This window comes from Ceratotherium simum, chromosome 23 (assembly GCF_057802395.1).
Source record: "Ceratotherium simum simum isolate JZ-2026a chromosome 23, ASM5780239v1, whole genome shotgun sequence".
Classification (NCBI taxonomy): domain Eukaryota; kingdom Metazoa; phylum Chordata; class Mammalia; order Perissodactyla; family Rhinocerotidae; genus Ceratotherium; species Ceratotherium simum.
This window is the reverse complement of record NC_141922.1, coordinates 2,493,916-2,515,752: the sequence shown is the minus strand read 5'-3', so window position 1 is coordinate 2,515,752 and position 21,837 is coordinate 2,493,916. Positions and strand designations below refer to the sequence as shown.

Below are 21,837 nucleotides of genomic sequence, written 5' to 3'. Positions count from 1 at the left end.
TATGGAGAAATGACTCAACTCATGAAAATCGAGAGGGAAATGAGGGAGGCAGGCAGGATAATTAGCTCATCGCCTCGTCAGCAAGAACGCAGAGTGGAAGGATATCACTTACAGCCGACACTCCAGTAACAGAAGTGCAAGCAGATGTATCAGTACAAAGGTCAACACCGAGAAAGGTACGATTAATGACCAAAATCGGGTGACGGGAGGAAGTAAACAAGCACATGAACTTTATAATCACTCAGAGAAGGTGCACTCATTTCTCATTGCTGCCACATCCAATCACCACCAACCTGGCAGCAAAACCACACAACCTGCGGTCTCACAGGCTCTGGAGCTCGGAAGTGCGGCTGGGCCACCTCCTCCCGGAGGCTCTGGGAGGTAACGCTGACTGCTGTGGAATCCAGGCCCTGGCGGCCAGCCGTAGGGCTGAGGTCACGGTTCCTTGCTGGTGGCCAGCTGGTCAACCCTGAGCTCCCAGAGGCGCCTCTCCGGTCCTCGCACTTGGCCCCTACGTCTCAAATCCTTCTCACTCCTGAATCTCTCTGACGTCCCCTCCTGCCACCTCTCTCTCACTTCTCCCTGGAGAAAGTTCTCTGCTTTGAAGGGCTCACGTAATTACACTGAGCACACCCAGATAATCCAAGATAACCTCTCTATTTTAAGGTCCGTAACCTTAATTGTATCTGCAAAGTCCCTTTGCCACGTAACATAACACATCCACAGGTTCCAGGGACTAGAGTGTGGCCATCCTGGGTGAAGGGGGAGGAGGGAGACACTATTCTGCCAGACACAGAAGGCACATAATAGATGGTCCCCGCAGACAGAGTAGGCTGAGGGCACCACATGAGATAATATTACAAAGGTAACCGCTAAGACAAAGACACAGACTCTCCTAAATATCAAAACTATATAAATGAAAAAAAAAAAATGGGTCGGCCCCGTGGCTTAGCGGTTAAGTCCGCGCGTTCCACTGCTGACGGCCCGAGTTCGGATCCCAGGTGCACACCGATGCACTGCTTGTCAGGCCATGCTGTGGCGGCATCCCACAGAAAGTGGAGGAAGATGGGCACGGATGTCAGCTCAGGGCCAGTCTTCCTCAGCAAAAAAAAAAAAAAAAAGAGGACTGGCATGGATGTTAGCTCAGGCCTGCTCTCTCTCACAGAAAAAAAAAAAAAAAAACACACATAGTAAAAGACTTTTCAAAAAAAAATACATGCAAAACATGCCAGAACTAAGATCAAATATCCTATCAATAAATGTAAATTACTTTAACTTATCTAGTGAAAGAAAACAAGATTCTCAGACTGGATCACAAGTAAAACCCAACTCTCCATGGTATATAAGAGACACAACTGAAGGAATTCAGAGGGTTAAGAGCGACAGGGCAAAGGTGCTCCAGGCAAACGCCCAGCGCAGAAAGCAGGACAAGGCACGGCCCCAACGTCAGACACAGGAGACCAGGCAAAAGGCACCTGGTGACACCAACAGGCGCAGTTCAGAATCAAAATACAATAGTTATAAACAGCTGTGCAGGTAACACAGAGCCGACATTCACAGGAGACGCGCAGAAAGAGACAGAGACCTACCGGTGGCAGAGACTGCAATTCACGTCTCTCGGTCCACAACGGAGCAAGCAGACGAGAAGTAAGGACACATGCCAACCTGCGTACACCCAAGAGAGAAAACAGGTCTTCTTTTCAAGCGCCCGTGATACAGCAACGAAAACCGACTCCGTATCAGGGCCACAAGGGAAACCTCATAAACCCAAAGTTCAAAAGAGAATAGTCAACATTCTCTGATCAAAACACAACTAAAACTAGAATAATAACAAAACCCAGAAATCAAGACACCTCCCTTGGAAATTTTAAAGCTTGCTCCTAAACAACTCTAGGACCAACAAAGAGAATACAAACCTAAATTACGGAACTTCCAGACAGCTCCGAAAGGAAAACATATTCAACCAGAATTTAAGGAACAGCTCTTAAATATTAAACACATTTTGGAAAAGAATGTAAACCAATGAATCAAGCCTAGGAATCAAACACCTAGGAAAAAAGATGATGAGATAAACTGAGACAAAGCAAAAGAAATTAACTATAAGCAAAAAGTGATAAGTTAAAAAGCAGAAAAAGAAGACAATAAATTTAATAAAAACATCCAAAGATGAATCTTTGAAGAAAAATAAAATGGAAACTACTAGCTAACCAACCGAGAAAAAAATGGAGTAAATAAGAGGGAAACAACCCCAGAAAGCGAAGGAATGAGGAGAATCCCAGGAGACCGTTCTCCTCAAGTCCACATGAGCACCTCTGACGCTGGGCGAGGCTGGTAATTTTCCAGGAAAACGCCATTTGTAAAACTGACCCCAAAAAGAAAGAAAATTTTCAAAGGAATTTCTTCCTCAAAACAAACTAACAAAAAAACACCAGGCTCCAAGAGTCTCTCAGGGGAACTCGACCAGCCCTTCACAGACCAGGTAGTTCAGTGCCATTACACTGCGCTGGAGAATGCATTACAAGGAAAACCTCTCAATTAGTTTTTTGCAGCAAGTGCAACACTGATCTCAGAATCTGAAGAAAAAAGTACATGCCGGAAAGAAAAGGACAGAGCAGCCCTGCTTACGGAGCGCGGCACAGAGACACTGAATCTCACACAAGCAGAAAGTACCAGCCGCACCGTAAAAGAGCCGCATATCAGACCCGTGAGGCACGCCCGAAGAGCTCCAGAGCGTGCCACCATCAGCAGCCCATCAGTGCAACTCACCACGTCAACAGAGCTAAGGCGGAAAATCATATGATCATCCCACAGATGACCAAAAAAAGGAACTGACAAGATTCAACAATGATTCTTCATTTACAAAAATGAAACACTCAATAAAATAGGAAGGACAGGTTCTTCCTCGACACGTGAAATGTTTCTATCTCAGTCCAAGAGCAGGTCTGCTTCCTGGGAAACGCCAGAGTATTCCCACCAGGCGCCCACAGCCACGGTCGTCTGCCATCGTGCTAAAGGACCCAGCCCACACACTTAGACAACGGGAGGACCTGGAAGACAAAACCTGGAAAGGGGAAGGTGACATACCACTAGCTGCAGTTGCTATAATGGGATACCCAAGATAATTAACTGAAAAACAACAGAACTCAGTAAGGTAGAAAGCGACAAAATTACATAAAGAAATCAAGAATATTCACACATGTACATACAAACAGAGGGTAATGTAGGAGAAAAGACTCCTCACAATAACAACAAAACGGATAAAATTCCTACAAATAAAGAAACTTGAAAACATTACAGAAGAATGCCAAAGAAGACCTACATAAATTAGAAAGACATATCACATTCAAGACGTCACTCTCCCTAAGCTAACTTACAAATTTAACACAATTCCAACCCCAATCAGCTTTGGGGATTAGAACATGTGAAAATGTGTGTGTTTGGTGGGAGGATTGAGTAAAGAATAGACAAGCTATTTCAAAGTCCATACGCAAAGATAAACAATCTAGAATAGGCAAAGAAAAAAAGCTATGACAAAAAAGCAACCAGTTCTTTAAGATATTAAAATAGTATAAGGCCTTAATAATTAAAACAGTGGTTACAACTGCATACATGGACAATGGAACAGCTTATAAAAAACGAATATAATCAATCTTGAGAAAGAAGAAAAAAGTTGGAGGCACCACACATCCTGATTTCAAAATATATTACAAAGTTACAGTAATTAAAACAGTACGCTACAGCATAAAGACAGACATATGGACCAATGGAACCAAATGGAGAGCCCAGAAATAAGTCTACACACATACAGTCCACTGATGGTCACCAAGGGTGCCAAGGATACACAACAAGGAAGGGACAGTCTCTTCAACAAACAATGCGGGGAAAATTGAAGATGCACATGCAAAAGGATGAGACTGGACCCTCATCCTACCCCATACACACAAATCCACTCGAAGTCGAGTAAAGACTTACACGAAGACTCCAGCTGTGGCACTCCCAGAGAAAGCACAGGGAACAGCTTCCTGACATGGGTCTTGGCATTGATTTCACAGACATGGCACCAAAGCACAAGCAACAAAAGCAAAAGTGACAAGTGGGACAACACCCACCGGAAGGCTTCCGCACAGCAAAGAATCCATCCACAGAGGGAAAAGGCAGCCTAGAGAGCAGGAGAGAGTTACCTGCAAACCATCCATGCGATCAGGGGCCAATACACAAAATACATAAGGAATCATACAACTCAATAGTGGAAAAAAAACTAACAACCCAATTATAAAATGGGCTAAAGACTTGAACATTTTTCTGAAGAAGACACACAAATGGCCAACCGGTATATGAAAAACTGCTCAACGCCACTAACATTAGGGAAATGCAAATCAAAACCACAATGAGCTATCACCTCACACCTGCTGGAATGGCTATTATCAAAAAAAAACAAAAGATAACTGGTGTTGCCGAGGATGGAGAACTGGAAACCTGTGCACACTGGGGGTGGGAACGCAAAATGGTACAGCCGCCATGGAAAACAGTATAGAGGTTCCTCAAAAAATTAAACATAGAACCACCACAAGATCCAGCAACCCCACTCCTGAGCACTTATCCAAAAGAATTGAAATCAGGATCTCAAGAAGATATCTGCACCCCCATGTTCACTGCAGTAGTACTCGCAGTAGCCAAGATGTGGAAACAATCTAAATGTCCATCAACAGACAGATGGATAACGAAGATGTGGCATACCCATATGATGGAATATTATTCGGCCTTTAAAAAGAAGGAAATTCTGCAATATCCGACAATTTGGACAAACCTTGAGAACATTACGCTAAGTTAAATAGCCAGTCACAGAAGGACAAATACTGCAGGATTCTACTTATATGAGGGATCTAAAGTAGCCACATTCCTAGAAGCAGAGAGTAGAATGGTGCTTCCCAGGGGCTGGGGAAGAGGGAACGAGCAGGTACTAACCAACAGGCACCAAGTTTCAGTCAAGCAAGATGAGTTAGCTCGAGACCGGCTGCCCAGCACCACACCTCCGCTCAGCAAGACTGCATCCGACGCCAACATTTTGTTAAGAGGGCAGATGGCATGCTAAGTGTTCCTATCACAGTAAAATACATTTTTTTAAAAAATCTAAGTACAAATGGGAATTTAGGGCATGACTAAGCCAGAACCTAAAACCACTGGGGAAGAAATGGATCATTTCATAATTTGGATGGACTACTGGTAAAACATCTGGAAAAATTAAAGTCCGACCCACACCTCACACCATAGGCCAGGATAAAAGACAAACGAATAAAAACTTTAAAATAGTGAAAACAATAAGAAAACACAGGATTTTTTAAACTCAAAGAAGCCCTTGTTAACTATAACTCAAAACCCTAAAGCCGCAATACAAAAATTGATGAATTCGACCACAGAAGAGCTTCTATGTAGCAAAACAGTCAGAATAACAAAAGAAGGCGGCAAATGACCTGAATTCATCTGACACTGGGAGGGCTAATCTCTATGATCTATAGGAAAAGGATCAACAACACAGGTTTTAAAAAATGAATCAAGTCAAGAAACAATAGGTCCACAAAGAAATTACAAATGACTCTTTGATACATAAAAAGATACAAACTGGATCATAATCAGGGAAACTCGGATGTGTCCCCGCAGGAAGCCTAACTATACCAGGTGGGAGGGGCGGGGCCGGGCGCCCTCGCGACCTTTCAAGGCAGATAAACTGACAGGTCCCCTTGGGAGGGCAGTTCGGCAGCTGCGCCATGATCACAAGAGTCTGTCTCCTTTGACCCCGCCCTTGCACTTCGGAGCGTTTATCCTACACACATTGTACTTGACCTGTACCAAATGGCATACGACCAGGTTGTCCACCTGTGATGGGCAAAGATCGAAAATAACCCACATTTCCACCAACAAATGACTATGAGGGGCTGGCCCAGTGGCATCGTGGTTGAGTTCCCGCGTTCCGCTTCAGCAGCCCCGGGGTTCACAGGTTCGGATCCCGGGCGCAGACCAGCGCACCACTCGTCAGCCACGCTGTGGCGGTGTCCCACATACAAAATAGAGGAAGACTGGCACAGGTGTTAGCTCACGGCCAATCTCCCTCACCAAAAAGAAGAAAAAGGACTATGAAATCGATTCTGGCATATCCATACTTGAAATACTCTGTAGTTGTCAAAAACAAAAGAGAAGCTCTCTGTACTGATATAGAAAGATCTCCGGTACCTCTTGTTTAGTAGGAGGAAGAAATAAAAACCAAGGTGCAGAAATGTGTTCTAACATGACTTGTAAAGAAGAAGGAAAAATATGAAAGTATCTGTATTTCGTCGATCTGTACACGGCTGACTTGTACTGGCTGATGCTGGTATTTCTCTGGGATATACCGGTATGCTGGTATATATCTGGAGGGACAGATAAACCAGGGAGAGCAGTACCTGTGGAGACGAGGACCGGGCCGGCTGGGATGGGAGACTTTTAACTTGCTACTATATGCGTCCTTGCATGTTTTTACTTTTGCACTATATAAACTACTCAAATATGAGGACACTGGAATGGTTCAACTGTGGTCTAGCCACACACAGAATAAGACTCAGTAATAAAAGAAAGAAAGTACCGACACACGCGACAACCTTGAGAAATCTCCAAGGAATGATGCCAAATGAAAAAAGCCAGTCCCCAGAGGTTATATGCTATATGACTCCATTTACACAACATTCTTGCAATGACATTGGAGAAAGGAGGATGGACTAGTGGTTCCCAGAAGTTAGGGAGGGCAGGGCAGCAGGGCGGTGGGTGCGGCTACAAAAGGGCAACCAGCGGGATCTCTGGGTGATGGAAATAGCCTGTATTCTGACCGCATCCATGTCTGTATCCGGGTGTGACGCCGTGCTACAGCTTTGCAAGACACTCCATTGGGGAACTGGGTAAAGCACACAGCATGACTCAGAACTATTTCTTATAACTGCACCTGAATGTACAATTGTCTCAAAATTAAAAGTGGAATAATAAAAAATAGACACAGGGCTGTCGACCTCCATGCCCGAGGTCACCAGAGCAGAGGCCACATTCAACCTGATCTGCTTCCCCGAGCGCCTGCCTCCTGGAACATCAGGACCAGAGGGCACCGAGCCATGGCAGGGCCCAACCTCTCTGTGCACAGGCAGAGCCCAGGCAGGAAGGGCAGCCTTCCAAAAGCACAAAGCTGCCTGGCCAGCCGGCGTGGGCAAGGACAGAGCTGGCCCCCACTGTCCCCACTTCCCTTCCCCAGGGAGGGGCCAGCACCGCACTTCCTCGCCCCTTGCAAACGGAGCCACGAGATTCCTTCTGGCAAATGAACTGAGCAAGAGCGACCTGGCTCCCTCTGAGCCAAGTGTTTAGTTCCCAGGACAAGACCCCCAGAGCTCCCTGGCCCTCTGGCAGGAAGATGTTGCATTCCAGACAGTGGGCTGCTCCGTCAGCCGGGGCCTCTGACTACACTGAGCCAGCCCCACAATCCTGGCAGACACGACCTTTGTGGTTTCAGGTTACTGACACTCAGGATGCTTGTCACGGCAGCAAGACCCAGCCTATACTGTTAGGACCTCTACCCATCCAGTCACATCCGTGCCTACATCCAGCTGCCTGACTTCACTCCCTGCCAACCTGGCCCTCCTGCCCCATAAGACAGAACCCTGCATGCTGCCTGTGGGGCCCTCTCCTCCACTGGCCTCCGAACCCCCCTGCAGGTGGGCAGTGGCACAGGAAGGTGGCAGGTGCTCTGCCCTGTCCTACTGTCAGGCCGAAGGAGGCAGGACAAAGCCGTACCCTACAGCAGCTCTGGCCTCTGCCTCCCCACATGTAAAATGAGGGCTGAGCCAGTTTTAGAACTTTCCCTAGCTCCAAAATCCTTTCTTCAAACACAACAGTACTCAGAAGGCACAGAGCCGCTCTGGGTAAAGGAACGAGTGTACACAATAGGGCTGACCCAAGCCCCTCCAGTCCCAAGAAGCAATTTCAAACCCACTGGTGATGCAGCCCTCCGCAATCCAGGGCCATCATGCCGTAGGGGCAGGGTGGAACAGACAGACTCAGGTTCTGCGGTTGGACCACTGGGTTCCACGCCCACCTCTGCTCTGCGCTCACTCTGAGGCCTCAGGAAAATGACAGCACCTCTTGGGGTCTAAGAGGAAATGATGCCTCCACATCCCGGCTCCGAGCAGTGGCACTAAGACCACTGCATCGCTCGGCTTGTAGCTGTGGCCATGCTCCTCAGGGTTCCTGCAGCCTCCCCACCCGCCATCCACCTGCCAAACGCTCGTCCGCCTGCAGCACCCAGGCTAACCCGGGCCCCATCTCCACGCAGCTGTGCCACCCAGCAGTCCTGACCCGCCCTCTCCAAGCTGAATAGTCTGCACACAGGTGAGGCACCTGCTCACGGCCAGCCCACCAACTCCATGTGTGCCCCACCCGGAGATATGGGGGTGGCCTGGGTGCCCCAGAGGCTGCTGAGAAGCAGGTCTTTCCAATCGCTAGCTCATGCTTGCACAGGCATTTATGGAGCACCTACTGTGTGTTCTTCCTGTGCTGGGGCCACAGAGACAGAAAAGACACAGGTAACCCAGGGGGAGTGCATGGGGACCCCGACACCCAGATAAACGTCCGCAGGCCACAAGGAGCCAGCCCCGAGAGACTTATCAGTCCACAGCCCTCCCCATGTCCTGCCCTCGGTGCCAGGCCCCGAGCACGGGGCGGGCTTCCAGACAGCAGAACGGAGCTGAGCCTTGAGTGGTCAGAGGGGGTCACCAGGCAGGGCTGGTACCCGGCCACTCCAGAGAGAGGGGCAGCCGAGCAGACACACAAGCGCAGGCTCAGACGGCCAAGAAGTCAGCCCAGCAGGTTGACCGGAGGCTGGAACAACGATCAGGTCAAACCACAAGGAGCCGCGAACACCAAGTGAGAGGCTGCAAGGATGGGCGCCTGGAGGACTGTCAGCAGGGAGTGACATGCCACAGCGACACCATGGCAGGAAGAGCCAGCACATTAAGAGTGGCCCAGGCTGAAGGCTGCGGACCAGCTAGAACGTCCATCCCCACAACTGAAGATTTTCTGGACCCTGGACCAGGAAGGAACAGAAGAGACTCTCGTCCCCACCCCCAGCCAGCCTTCCCAGGCTCATTAGCACCTCCACTGTGGGCGAGGCGGCAGGGGGGAAGGAGGTCAGACCTGGGTAATGAATCCAGCTCCTCATTAGCACTGCTACTAAAAGCCAGTGCTGAGAGGGCAGCCAAGCCCAGGAAGGAGGCTGTTGTGTTGTGTTGTTCTAATGTGGAGAGAGATTGATTCTGGGCTTCTGGTTTAAAAATATGTCCCGTTCCAAACACTTGGCCAGAATGGATTATGGATCCCGGTGGAGGGCAGCCAAAGGTGGCTGGGGCGGGAGGGAGCAGGGCTGTACCTGGCCTCGTCTTTGTGGCTCCATCCAGCACCGATTCCCTGAGCAGAGCCTTGATGCTCCCCATCCTCCCCAGATGACACCCACCCTCCTCCTTCACCAACACTCTGCACCCCCGAGGTCCGGCCTCCTAGCCAGCGCAGGCTCAGTCCGCACCCCTCAGACCACACCCAGGGTCTGGCTCAGGCGCTGGAAGGACAGACAGGCACGGGTAGAAAGAGCATGGCACCGGGCCCAAAGCCCTGCAAACGCTTGACTCGACGACTGAACCCCCTTCCACAGGTCCCAGGGCGCCAGCCATGGCCCCGTGGCGAGCTCAGTCTACCCCACCTTTCAGCTGTACTGGGAACGAGAATTCCAAGTTCTACCTCGGCCTCGCCTCCCCGTGAGAAACCTCACGCTTCAACACCTGGACTCCTTCAAGCCCTCAGACTTCTGCCAATCTCTCCTTTGTAACGTCACTCAGCTCAACACGGGAGGAAAGTCCAGGATTAAGTCTTGACTAGTGTAATCACTGCCCTCATTAACGGTGTCCCCTAACTCACAGGGCAGCTTTCGGCGTGTACGCGTCTTCCAGTCTGGTCCTGCCCGGGAGGCAGCAGAGCAGGAATGCTGGGCGGGCGGGGCAGCAGAGTGGTGAGCTGGCTCTGGAGCCGGGTTCAAGCCCTGGCCAGTCCCTTAAGGGCCTGTGACTCCGGACAAGACGCTCAGCCCAGGGAAGTTTCCTGATCTGAGGAATGTGAGGACCTGGCAGGGGCCTGGCAGACACCAGAGGTCAATGAACAGTGGTGACTATGGCGGAGACGATACCCAGAGGGCAACGACGCTCAGTTCTCCTGTATTCCCGCTGGTGCCCCTCAACAGCAGGCCATGCCTCACCATCCAGGCAGAGCAAGCTCTCTGGAGCAGGAGGCAGTGGCGACGCAGCCAAACAGTCGGTCAGGAGAGGCAGCTCCACCTGCCCTGGGGCTGCAACAGCCTCCCACGGGCACTCCCTAACTCCCACAGCCCCTCGTTCGCCTTCGGGACCCGCCCTGCATCCCTCAGCAATGTCTCTTAGGCCCTGAGCTTCAGTGTCCACGTCTCCGAGATGGTGCTGACGCCACCACTTCACAGGTGGCTGCAGGATCAGAAAGGGCAGGGCTCAGGGAGGTGCCAGTAAGCGACACCAGTCAGCATCCTACAGCCACGACGCTGCAACGCTGTGTCCGTGGGACTCCACTATTTCCGGACCGGACGCTGACACAAGTCAGGGCTGGGTCCTGGTCCTTCCCTTGGGGGAAATCAGAGGCAGAAAACAAGACGAGCTTCCATCAATCCAGTTAAAGAAAACAATAAAAGTTTACTGGGCCGGAGCTCTGGGCCGGGGCTCATGGGATCAGCATGACTGCCCCGCTCTGCTCTCATGTCCACCCGGGGGAAGGCTGGTGTCTCCCAGAGGCGGGAGCCCAGGCTACTGGAATAATGAGCAGCCTGCCGCCCAGTCCCAGGAAAGGCCCAGCTCTCCCCGGCCAGCCATCACTCCATCAAGGGGGTCTACAGCACTGCTGCCGCACCACAGCTCCAGCCACAACACTGAACCAAGGGGCCGACAGGCCTGACCCTGCGGGCTGGGGAAGGAGCACGCCTCTCACGGCCAGCAGCAGCCCCCAGCACAGGCCCTGGGTGCAACCTGGCCCAAACCCCTGGTCCTTGCTCCCTGTAGCCACGTCGCCTGCCCTCATCAGGTGAACTTCTCCACGGCTCATGCTGGCCCTTCCCTGCTCAGGACCAAAGTCCAGGCCTCACCTTGCCCTGCCAGGCCCTTAGAGGCTGGCCCCAGTCAGACCAGCCTGTGGGGAGCCCCGCCCTGCTGTGCCTCCCCTCAGGTACCCCACTGCCTGGCATGGCCTCCTTCTCATGCTCAGTTTTCAATACTCAGCTCAGGCCTCATCCACATCCAGGACCCCTTCCCAGATATCTATCAGGACCCCCAGCCCCACCCGCAGCCTACAAGAGCACATGCAGCCCACTAGCAGCAAGTCCTATCGGGGCCTACCCAAGCCTGGGGGGGACCAAAAAGAGGGGAAGGGCTCCGTCTGGTGCAGTCTGGGCTGGAAGCTAAGCGTGGAATCATCTTCACTTCATGCCCGGCCTGGCCCTCAGCAAGCCTCAGGCTGATAGGGACAATCCCGCAGCTGGGATAAGTCTGGGCAGAACACCTGCCACAGCTTCGAGGAGAGCCCTGGACTGCAGACACGGCACTCTGAACCAAGGGCCCCCCCGGAGGAGGCATCACCGTCCCCATCCGCTCCATCGGCTCCACCAGCTCGGGCACCCACAAGGCACCTGGCTGGGCTTGTTGGTGGGTCCTGTCTTCTCCACCAGGACCCAGGGCAAGACACCTCCCTTTCTCCAGCAGGTTCCACTGGCTCCGGGGGTAGTGCTAACAGGAAGTGTGGTAGAGCACACAGCTCAGCTCTGACACGAGCTCCTCACTTCTTCAACAAACAGCCCCCAGGCGCCCACCAGCTCCGGGCCTGGGCCACAGCTGGGCGTCCAGAGCTGCGGCTCCCAAGCTGGTGGGGCGGCCAACAGGGCGGACAGCTGTGCCTCTGCTGTGGAGTCCCAGCTCCAGGCACAGGGCATTCTCTCAGCCCCAAGCTCCTCACCTGAAAAACAGGTATAATCCTCCCCTCGCCCGCCTCAAGGCACCTAAAGGGGATAAGGATATTCAGTGTCGCGTGCAGGAATGAATACTGGACAACTGCAGGTGATGTCCCCCCAAGGGGATGGGCAGGCCCGTTCTTTCATTCTGTTCATTCTTTCTTCCCTTTAGTCTTCCGTCACCCATTCCTCCATTCCAGGTCAGCAAACATTTAGAAGCCAGGCAGTGCTGGGCACTCTGGCAGAAAACAGCCGAATCCTAGGAGACCCACCGCACAGCCCCGTGGAGGCCGGCACCCCTGACGTTGCACAGATTTTAAAGAACATAAGGAATTACAGCTGGACTGAGCCACACAGGTTAAATTCCACTTGTAGCAAACAACACAATCAAAACAAGTCCAGTAGCCACAGATACACCTGTGTGCATTAAAAAACAAAGTCTAAGCCTTGGCCAACTGCTCATATATCCCGACCACTAGTCAGAGCAATAAAACGCCCAACAACCTCGAAAGCAAACCCCACATCTGGGGTGGGATGGATGGTGGGATGGATGGTGACGCGGAACTTGGTGGTTAAGGGACTCGGGCCAAGTTCACCTGTCTGTGCCTCAGGTGCTGCACCTGTAATACAGGGATATGAACAGGCCCTCCCCCTGGAACCACCGAGAGGATGAACTGAGGCACAGAAGGTAAGTCGCTCAGCACAGAGCCGGGTCCCCAGGGAGTGCTGTGTGCTGCGGCAGGGCTGGTTCGTGTTATCACGCCCTGTACGCCCACCCAGTCTTTCTGGCCAGCCAAACCTCACCTTGCTACCTGGTCCAGCTCAAACCCCACCTCCTGGGAAGGCCTCCCTTCTTTGGGACCCTATAGCAGGCATGTCGTCCTTGTCATTAACAGCTCAGTACACCCCTGGTCACGGCTTGTGTCTTTGCCCCATCTCCCTGCTTCGAGCCTGCCCGTGTCATTAACAGAGCCCTTGCGCCAAGTGAGTTTCTCACCATGTTCTCTTTGCTGGCATGTATGTCCAGTCTACTCACTCACACGATCTGCTGGGTGCCCACCATGCTCTACATGCTGGGCTGGGCACTCAAGATCCACGGGTGACCAAGAGGGGAGTCCCCACGCTCTGGGACTCTCAGCCATGTGCGGGAGGCAAACACAGACATAGGTCATCTCAGCGAGACACAGAAAGGCAAGGTGAGAACCGGGTGCTGTGGGCATGGGCGTAAACGTGGGTGAGCCCGACCCAGGGGAGGCAGGGAACAGGAAGGCTGCCAAAGAGACGCCAGGAGTACAAGGGCATTCCAAGCAGAAAGCCTGGCATCGACACTCTCGTGCTGGTGACAAACACGGGATGTGCAGGAGACGAGGACTTCTGCACTGCTGGAGCACATGGACCATGTGGCTGGGGCGATGGGCAGGAACCAGATGCCGACCTTCACCCTGAAGGAAGGCGGGGTCTGGGCCTAGGCGCCCATCCCAGACGGGGCAGAGGAGCGCCCAGGGAAGGCTGCCTGGACACAGTCAGGGCAGCCAGGCCAGTGGAGGAGAGGAACGTGGAGGTGGCAAAAGCTGCGCCTCTTCCAGGACACCTCAGACTGTCACTCGCCCACAGCCATTTGCAATCACAACTTGGCTCCTGAACTAGCATGGACAGGGCAGACCTTTGCTTACCAGATTTCCCGAGGACCTACAACGTCTGAGTTTGAACCACAGGAAATGAGCGTTTCAATAGGCTGCAACCCCCTAATGCTGACAAACCTCCCCTGCCATCTTTCACCCTGATACTGTGCCCACACTGGGGGTGCAGTGAGGAACCCCATCCCTGCCACGCAGGGACCACAGATAAAACAGAACACAAGCAAACAAGGGGCAGCGACAGAACACGAAGTGCTGGGAAAGAAAGGAGACAGGACACCGGTGGGGGAGGGTGCTGGGGAAAGCGAGCTGGGAGCCTGGAGGAGGCCGAGCTGCCACCCCCAGGAACTAAGGGAAGGGCAGGCAGCGGGCAGGTGAGGACGGAAGGGAGCTGGTGAGGCTGGGATGGCAGCCGGCCCATCTCGTCCAGCAGCCTGGCCCACAGAACTTTCCGCCACGACGGCAGTGGTCCACGCCTGTGACACGCCGTGGCTAGTGGCCACCAGGCTGGACGGCGCGCACACGGCCCCAGACAGGAGTCTCCCAACAGGCGGCCCCTGAAGGGGTCCGCGGGGACAGCGCAGCCCAGGGCCACCTGGAAGCTGCTCCACGACGCCCCCAGCCCTCAGAACCAGGAGGCCCCTTTCAAGCCAAACTTGGAGAAAGGGCAGGGAGGCGCGGAGGGACGCGCGCAGGGTCAGCTCCCCCGGGGGTGGCGCCCACGCGCCGGTGCTGAGGACCGCCCCCTGCGCCCGGCAGGTGGGCACCGGGGCCTCAGGGCAGCCGCGCCCCCTGCCCGGGACCCACCGCGCACAGACCCGCCGCGAGGCCACCGGGCGCATGCGTCCTGGGGTGGGGGGGGTCCCCGCGGCGGGGCGCCCTCGGGGGAGGAGCCGGGGCGCCCCCCACCCCGGCCGCCCCGCCCCGCCCCCTCCGCCCGCTCCTCCCCAGGCGGCCCCGCCCCCGCCGGCCCGCGAGCCCTCCCGCCCCCGCCCCCACCCCCGGCCTCGGGCCGCGCGCCCTCGGCCGGGCCCGCCTCGCCCCGCCTCGCCCCGCCGCCCAACCCCCGCGCGCCGCCGCCTCACCTGGGCCTAGGCTCCGGGCGCCCTCGGTGCGCTCTCGGCGGGAGGGGCGGCGCGGGGGGCGGAGCCGGCGCCCGAACGTCACGTGACCGCCCCGCCCCCGCCGGGCGAGAGCCGCGAGGCCCCCCGCCCGTCCCGTCAGCCCCGCCGCGTCGCGCCAGCCAATGGCCGCCCGAGCTGGGGCGCGCGGCGGACTGCGTGCGCCCGGGGACTACAAATCCCCGAGTGCCCTGCGCGGGCGGCCGGAAACGGTCAGGGACGGTGGCCGGCTGGGCTACAAAGCCCTCTCCCGGAGGTGTAGGGCCAGGGCTCCGGTCCCCGAGGGCCACCGAGGGCTCCCAGGAGTGCACGGCCCCGGTCTCTCGGGCTGGGCCGAGTCGCTCCCGCCGCCTTCCCCGGCCCTGGGAGATGGCCGGCTCAGTCCCTCCTCCGAGCCCCAGTCTCCCCACCTGTAGAACGGGGTGACGATGGAGGGCACTTCGACAAGGAGTGCACAGCGCCCAGCCTCAGGCGCTCCAGGATGGGCCCGCCTCGGCGGAGGAGGGCGGTCGGGAGAAGCGCCGGGGCCGTGCAGGGGCACGCTGGTGGCCGCTGCCCAGGGCAAGGACCCGGGAGGCCTGGTGCCCACGCTCCGTGCCCCGCGGCCAGGACCCGGAGGTGCCCCGGATCAGAGGGGCCTCTGATCACTGCTGGCGACCATAGGCCCTCAGACGCCTGCTGAGCCCCTGCAGGCTCCGACCCCTGGTCAGCGCCTGGAGGAGTGTCAAGGGAATGTCACCACACACCCAAGCATTTCCGTGGAGGGAGTGGGCCAGGGCAGTCTCCGGTCAGCCGGGTTCCCGGAGCAGGCCTGGCTCCTGCCGCTTACAATGTCATGAGATCCTAAGTGTGTGTGCAAGTGTGTGTGCCTGTGCACAAGGTTCAAGTGTGAACAAGTGCTGTGGGGGGTACATGCACACTTGCGTGCACATGGACATGCTACATGCACACTTGGGTGCACAGGGACATGAGTGTGCATGCATGTCTGTGTGCTTGGATGTGCACATGGGAATGATTGTGTGTGGCACAAATGTGGGGAAGCGGGCAGGAAGGAAGAGGGGCCACCAGGGGGCTAGCGGGCATTTGCTCACATCAGCCTGCCCTGGTGTACTTGAGTCTCACCATGACCCTGGGGCAGGTGGCATGTGCCCATTTCACAGGCGAGTGGGATTTGGACATGGCTTCTCACCCTGCCCCCAGGACAGCCCAAGTGCACGCGAAGCCAGTTCCTGCTGTGTGCAGGCAACTGCTGACCCAGCTCAGGGGCATCAGGGGAGGGGTCACCAGGGCAAATGCCTACCTGAGAGCTGGGGCAGTGGGGTCTGAGGGTGCTCCGGCCACTGCGCCACTCTCAACCCAATGATGAGGTGTGGAAGGAAGGAGGGAAAAGTGAAGTAGACTTTCTCCAGGATGACCACCTCCAGGAATGTTCTTCTGCACCCATACAGTGGGGGTGGGGAGGGAACGGTCTAGCATGAACAGGGGCCCACCCAGAAGAGGTGCTGAGTACCTGTTGCTTCCTCCCGAATCTGGGGCAAGCCCACCTAGCGCCCCACGGGGAAGCAGGAAAGATGGGTACCCTCTGTCAGGTCCTTTCCCTGGAAAAGCTAGGAGGATGCCGGGATAGGAGGATGCCAAGATCCCCAGAGCAGAACAAGGGAAGAAGCCCCCTCATGGCATCTGCCTGCTCTGCCACATCTCGTCCTCCCTGTGTGCCTGCAGGGGTCATCACAGATGCGGGCAGCCCTGGGTTCTCCTCCTCCTGACAGGGCCAACTCCTGGGGAAGCACTTAGGCCCCACCGGAGTGCCAGGCCCACCTCTGCACCCATCTCTGGCCAACAGGGTGAGTGACAGGGATTGGCCCCTGCAGGGTGGGCTCTTACTAGAGGGTCAGGAAGTGGCTTGTCCTCAGCTGGCAACTCCCCAATTTGGATCTTTCCTTAGGCCCCAGTGGAGGTGGGGACAGCAAGGTTGGGGATAGTTCGAGGGTCTTCAGAAGGAACCTCCATGCAGCACCCACTAAAGCCAACCCCACAAATGCTCGCTCTGACGAGAGAAGCAACACGGGCTTCTCTGTGGTTGTGCGGCTCTCCAGGTCAAATAGTGTCGAGGTGGGGGGTGCAGTGCGTTTCCCTCCCTCCCACCCTTCCTGTGTGTCCCCTGAAGCCTAGCTCCCACGTGAGCTTCTCTAGGAGGCCGTCCGCACCCACCCGGCCGCTGCCCAGACGGAGAAGGCGGGTGCAATTCCGCTCTGCTCCAGCACGTCATAGCCGCCTTCGCTCATCACCGGCTCCCTCTCCATCCAGTCCCGTGAGCATGACGTCACTGCGGCCCAGTGCCCCTTTGTCCCCTGCCAGCAGAACCCCAGTTTTATTCAAGGCAGCTATGTACCCAGCCTTACTGTGACCATCCTGTTGGGGGGATGAGGCAGGAGGCCCAGTGAATCTTTGGGCCCTTTCAGAGGGCCGGGTGCGGCTGGCCAGCCCATCTTACTGTCCCTCTGCCTTCTCCCCGGTCCAGCCTGGAGGGCATGTCCCAAGGAGAGCAGCCATTTGGGGACCAAGGGGACAGATCCCAAGCTGAGAACAGGGAGCAGATGCTGTGTGAAGCCTCTGCCCCACCCGCACCCCAGAAGCGTCATCAGGGGGAACAAGCCCCTCCTCCTTCGTGCTGCTGTGGATGCCACTCCCAGCAGACACAAGCCCCCGTGTGCATCAGGACTGGACCGTTACCCTCTCAGGCGTGTGTCTGCCCACAGGATGGCAGGCTCCTTGAGAACAGGCTCCCTGTGCGTGTGTTTGCATCACGGCACTCGGCAGAGTGCCTAGAGCATGGTGTGGCCTCCAGGAGCAGAGACAAGTGAGTGAGAATGGGAGCTGTACTCACAGGGGCTTGTTTTTCACGTGGTGCCCCCCATGCAACCTAGTCTTTGTTCCAACACCAAACCTGCCCATTTTGCTGTGTGGTGTTGAGCAATGACTTACCTTCTCTGGGCATGTTCTCCAAAGCAGCGATGCGGGAGCCGACTGGGGCCGCAGGGTGCTTGTGAGCATGCCCAGGCATAGGCGTGGGAAAGGGCTGTGCAGGAGGGTGGCGCGCCGTGGCTTGGTCAGCTGTACAGGGGCTGTGTCACGAGGGAAACACGTGCTGGGAAGGGGCTGGCACAGGCCCAGCACAGAGCAGGGGTCTGACCAAGGCAAGCACCTCGCCCCCGACCATGCAAGACCAGCCGTGCCCCAGGACGAGGCTCTTAGAACATCGGCTCCAGCGGGAGACTTGTAACAGCCTCCCAAGGTATTTAACGCCAAGCAGGAGTGGCAAAAAAAAGAGTCAAAGGAAATCCATGAGAGGAGCGTTTGGGCGGCCTCTTGCTGATCGTGTCCTAAGTGAAGGCTGTTTGCCGCCTCTCCTGAGAAATGCAGAGTCTGCTCCTCCTCTGTCCCTGAGGGGGCAGGCTTCTCCACACCCCAAGGAGCAGGGTCTGTCTCTTCTACACTCACCACCCAGGATCGCTACCTGGCACAGCGTCCTGTCGCCTCTCTTGCCAAATCTTATTCTGTTCACCATCGTTTATTCATTCAGCAACCTTTACTTCCAATGTCTGGCAACATGCTAGGCCCTGGGGATACCATACAATTAGATCTGGTTGCTAACAACAGAAACCTCAATAACAGTGGCTTAAACAAGATCAATGTTTGCTTCTAACGTTACATATTCAAGTGGAGATAGGCGATAGGCCTGGGAAGGCAGCCTCACAGTCGTCAAGACCCCAGACTCCTTTAATCTGGTTTCTCCTCTGATCCTCAAATGGGCCTCCTGCCTCATGGCACAGATGGCTGTGTGGGCTCCAGCCATCATGTCTGCTTTCTAATCAGTAGGAAAGAGAACTGGACAGTGGAAAGGCCTGCAAGCATGCTCTCACCCCAATCCCACCGTTTCAAGGACTGTTCTTAAATATTGCACGTACCACATCTGCTTACACACCCCTTGGCCAGAACTGGCTCCCTTGGGTACTTCTAGCTGCAAGGGAGGTGAGAAGATGTCTTCATCCTGAGGGCCATGTCCACAGCTGCCATCTGGGCTCCTGCACCCAGTAAGAAGGGGAGGATGGGGCTCACCAAGCAGTCTGCACGGCCCTTGTCATCACGGTGCTCACTGCCGAGGGGGCAAGCCAAAAATCACACAAACGTACATAGGGAACCTGAGTGGAGGTCGTGCGGGAGCAGAACAGGGGCGTGGGGGGCCAGAAGGGGGCCAGGGGTCAGAGGAAGGGCCCCTCAATGAGGAGGCCCAGAAAGTCGAGAGGTAGCATTTCTGGGAGGTGACTTGTGAGTATCCTGCAGGTGGACGAGGAGCCCGTGGACGTCGGCGTGAGACTGCCACACCCTCCTCTGTGGAAATGTCCTGACCTCTCCAGCCACCGCTGGCCTCAGAACCCCCGCCGCTCAGACCACACCCTCCGCTCCCCTGTTCCGCGGGTGGGGATCCCGGCCCGGGCAGGGAGGGGCACACACGAGGTCTGCGACCAGCCTCTGGCTGCGCTGGGGCCCCAACCCCGTCTCTGATGCCCAGGCCAGGATTCGGCCTCCGGGTCACACCCTCGGCACACAGTGGTCCTGAAATCATGGGCCTGTGGAGTTGTGGATGAGCCAAGTGGACTTTGGAGAGGGTCTCGTCCACCCCTCACATGACAGTGGGTGGCACACAGTTCAGGCTGATCACATGTGCTCTCGTGTGTGCACTGTCTGTGCAGTGGACCTGGGCCCTAAGGAGACCAGGACCCCATAAGGGCAGGGAGCATGTGGATGCACACCCTGCACCTGACTCCTTGCTGGCCACCTGAGCAGCCTGCAGCACCCCCGTGGTGAGAGAGCGGAGGCAGGAGCAGACAGTGATGAGTGAGAGGTGGGATGGGCCCAGGAGGGACCAGGACAGGGACGTGGCAGCAACTGCTCACTGACGCTCATTTCTCTCCCCCAGATGCAGCCACGCTCCCCAGCCCCCCTGGTAGTTCAGTGGCCCCATGGCTGGCCCCAGACACAGGACGGGGAGCAGCAGTGATGTGCACCCCTTCGGCTGCTTCCAGCCTGCCCTGCTATCCTTCCATGCATGGCTCCCCTCCGTCGTCTGGACTCAGGAGCTCTGAGGTCTCAAGGGCTTCCTGCTGACGCCAGGTGAGCCACAAGATGGAAGGGGCCTGGGCCGGGTCACTTTCTTGCTCAGAGGGTGACTGAGTTTGCAAGGACAAAGGTTGGGTTACAGAAAGTGGACAGAAGCAGACGCAGCGTCCTCTGCAAGACCTGGGTCGCCTCCTCCCTGAGCTCCAAGGAGGAGAGCCCCCGTCCCCTCACGGAGAGCGGGGCGAGGAGCTGGAGGTGGCAAGGAGAAGTGCAGAGCAGGGCAGCGAGAGCAGTCGGAGGGCAAAGGCAGTGGCTCCCTGCGCCCCGCGTGGGTCGCCCTCTCCCCCAGGTCGGGGGGCAAACTCTGTCCCCTGCACTCTGGGCGCCTCTGGGGGAATGCAGTGCATTCTCTCAGGGCCAGAGCTCATCCTCTTGGGGCCGGCCTCTGGGCTTCTGAGGGTAAGGGGCAAGCTGGCCCCGGGAGGGGCAGAGTCCGAGGAATCCCCCGCCAGGATTCACTTCGCTGCAGCCTGCAGCCGCTTGGATTTCTCCGAGGTGCTCTACAAACACGGCGCGATATTCTTTTGGTAACAAGCTTCTGTTTAGGGACAGACAGGCTCCATTGCCTCCTCTGCCCCCATCTCCCTCCAGCTCAGCTTCCAGCCCACCGGCCCAGCCACAGCAGTCAGCCCCCGCTGACCCTGGGCGCCTTCCGCAGCAGCGCAGGCAGGGAAGGTGGCTTGATGCCCGGTTCTACCATGTACTGCCTGGTATGTCAGACACCTGCCCTGGGCCTGTGCCTCCTCATGCATGTGGCATAGTCCCTAATGTCCCCTTCTCTGTGGAGCTGACGTGAGGCTTGAGTGGGTCAAGGCCAGGGAAGCCTTTAGCAGCCCTTAGCACAGGGCGTGGCCCACGGAAGCCCTGGGCACGTGTGAGCTTGTGGCGTGTCTCACTGGTCATTGATATCTTCAGTGGGTGCTGGGCACCAACACCAGGCATGGGAACTAAGAACCTGTGGATGCTGCCCTCAGGGTATCTCAGAGAAGCAGAAGGGATAGAAAGGCCCCAAGAATCACCTAATGGCCGTAAGTCTCTTGTTAGAAGGTTGTATGAGGAAACAGTACCTTCTTCCCAGGGCGTTGGAAAGGTTTCCCAGAGAAAGGGCATTTGGGCTGGGTGCTGAAAGATGAGTAGGAGTTTGTCAGGCAGGAACAGTATGAATCTAACATGGCTGCTGAGGAAGGTTGCCACATCCACCTCCTGTGTCAGTTTTTTCCAAACCTAAAGTGGGGATTCGCCCAGGACCCCGCCGCCCTTCCCGTTCTCCCCTCCCTGCACACATACACACAAGCACAGTCCCACACACTCACATATAGTCACACACATGCTCACACTCACAGTCAAGAATTGACTTCAGTGTGCTACCCCCTCTTCCCCCAGGAACCCTACCCTCGCCATACTGCTGCCCGCAGGGAAACATGGTAATGAGATGCTAATAAGCAAAGGTAGAAATCGGAGAGAAGAGCATTTCACAAAATCACAACACTGTACTTCCAGGGCCCCTCCCCGTGAGCGTGCTGCCAACCCTCACGACAGCGCTTCGAGTAGGCGGAAAGCACCACGAGCCCCACCTCCTGGGGTTGTTGATGAAACAGGAGGGGTCAGCGAGGTGGCAGGAGGGTGGTCCCGGCCCCAGTGCCCCCGTTCTCCATGGGGGTGCTCGAGGCCCTTACTGTGCCACACGGCCCCCCGAGATCACATCCAGGCCCTTCCAGATGCTGCCCTCATGCCCACGGCCAGCAGCTCTCCAGGTGCCCCTGCTCACCTCCACCTCCAGCCCCTGCTCTCTGCCCAGCCCGGTCCCTGTGCCTGGACG

At 55.9% G+C, this 21,837-nt stretch overlaps 1 protein-coding gene across 1 annotated transcript in view; it reads right to left on the bottom strand.

The window, feature by feature from the left end:
* The window catches only part of TSNARE1 (t-SNARE domain containing 1), a 123,382-nt gene extending 108,523 nt beyond the window's left edge, over positions 1-14,859 (bottom strand). Inside the window, exon 1 of the mRNA XM_087447388.1 lies at positions 14,802-14,859. The gene's annotated coding sequence lies outside the window, so the exon portion shown is untranslated. The remainder of the gene's footprint in view (positions 1-14,801) is intronic.
* Between the last annotated feature and the right edge of the window lie 6,978 nt (positions 14,860-21,837).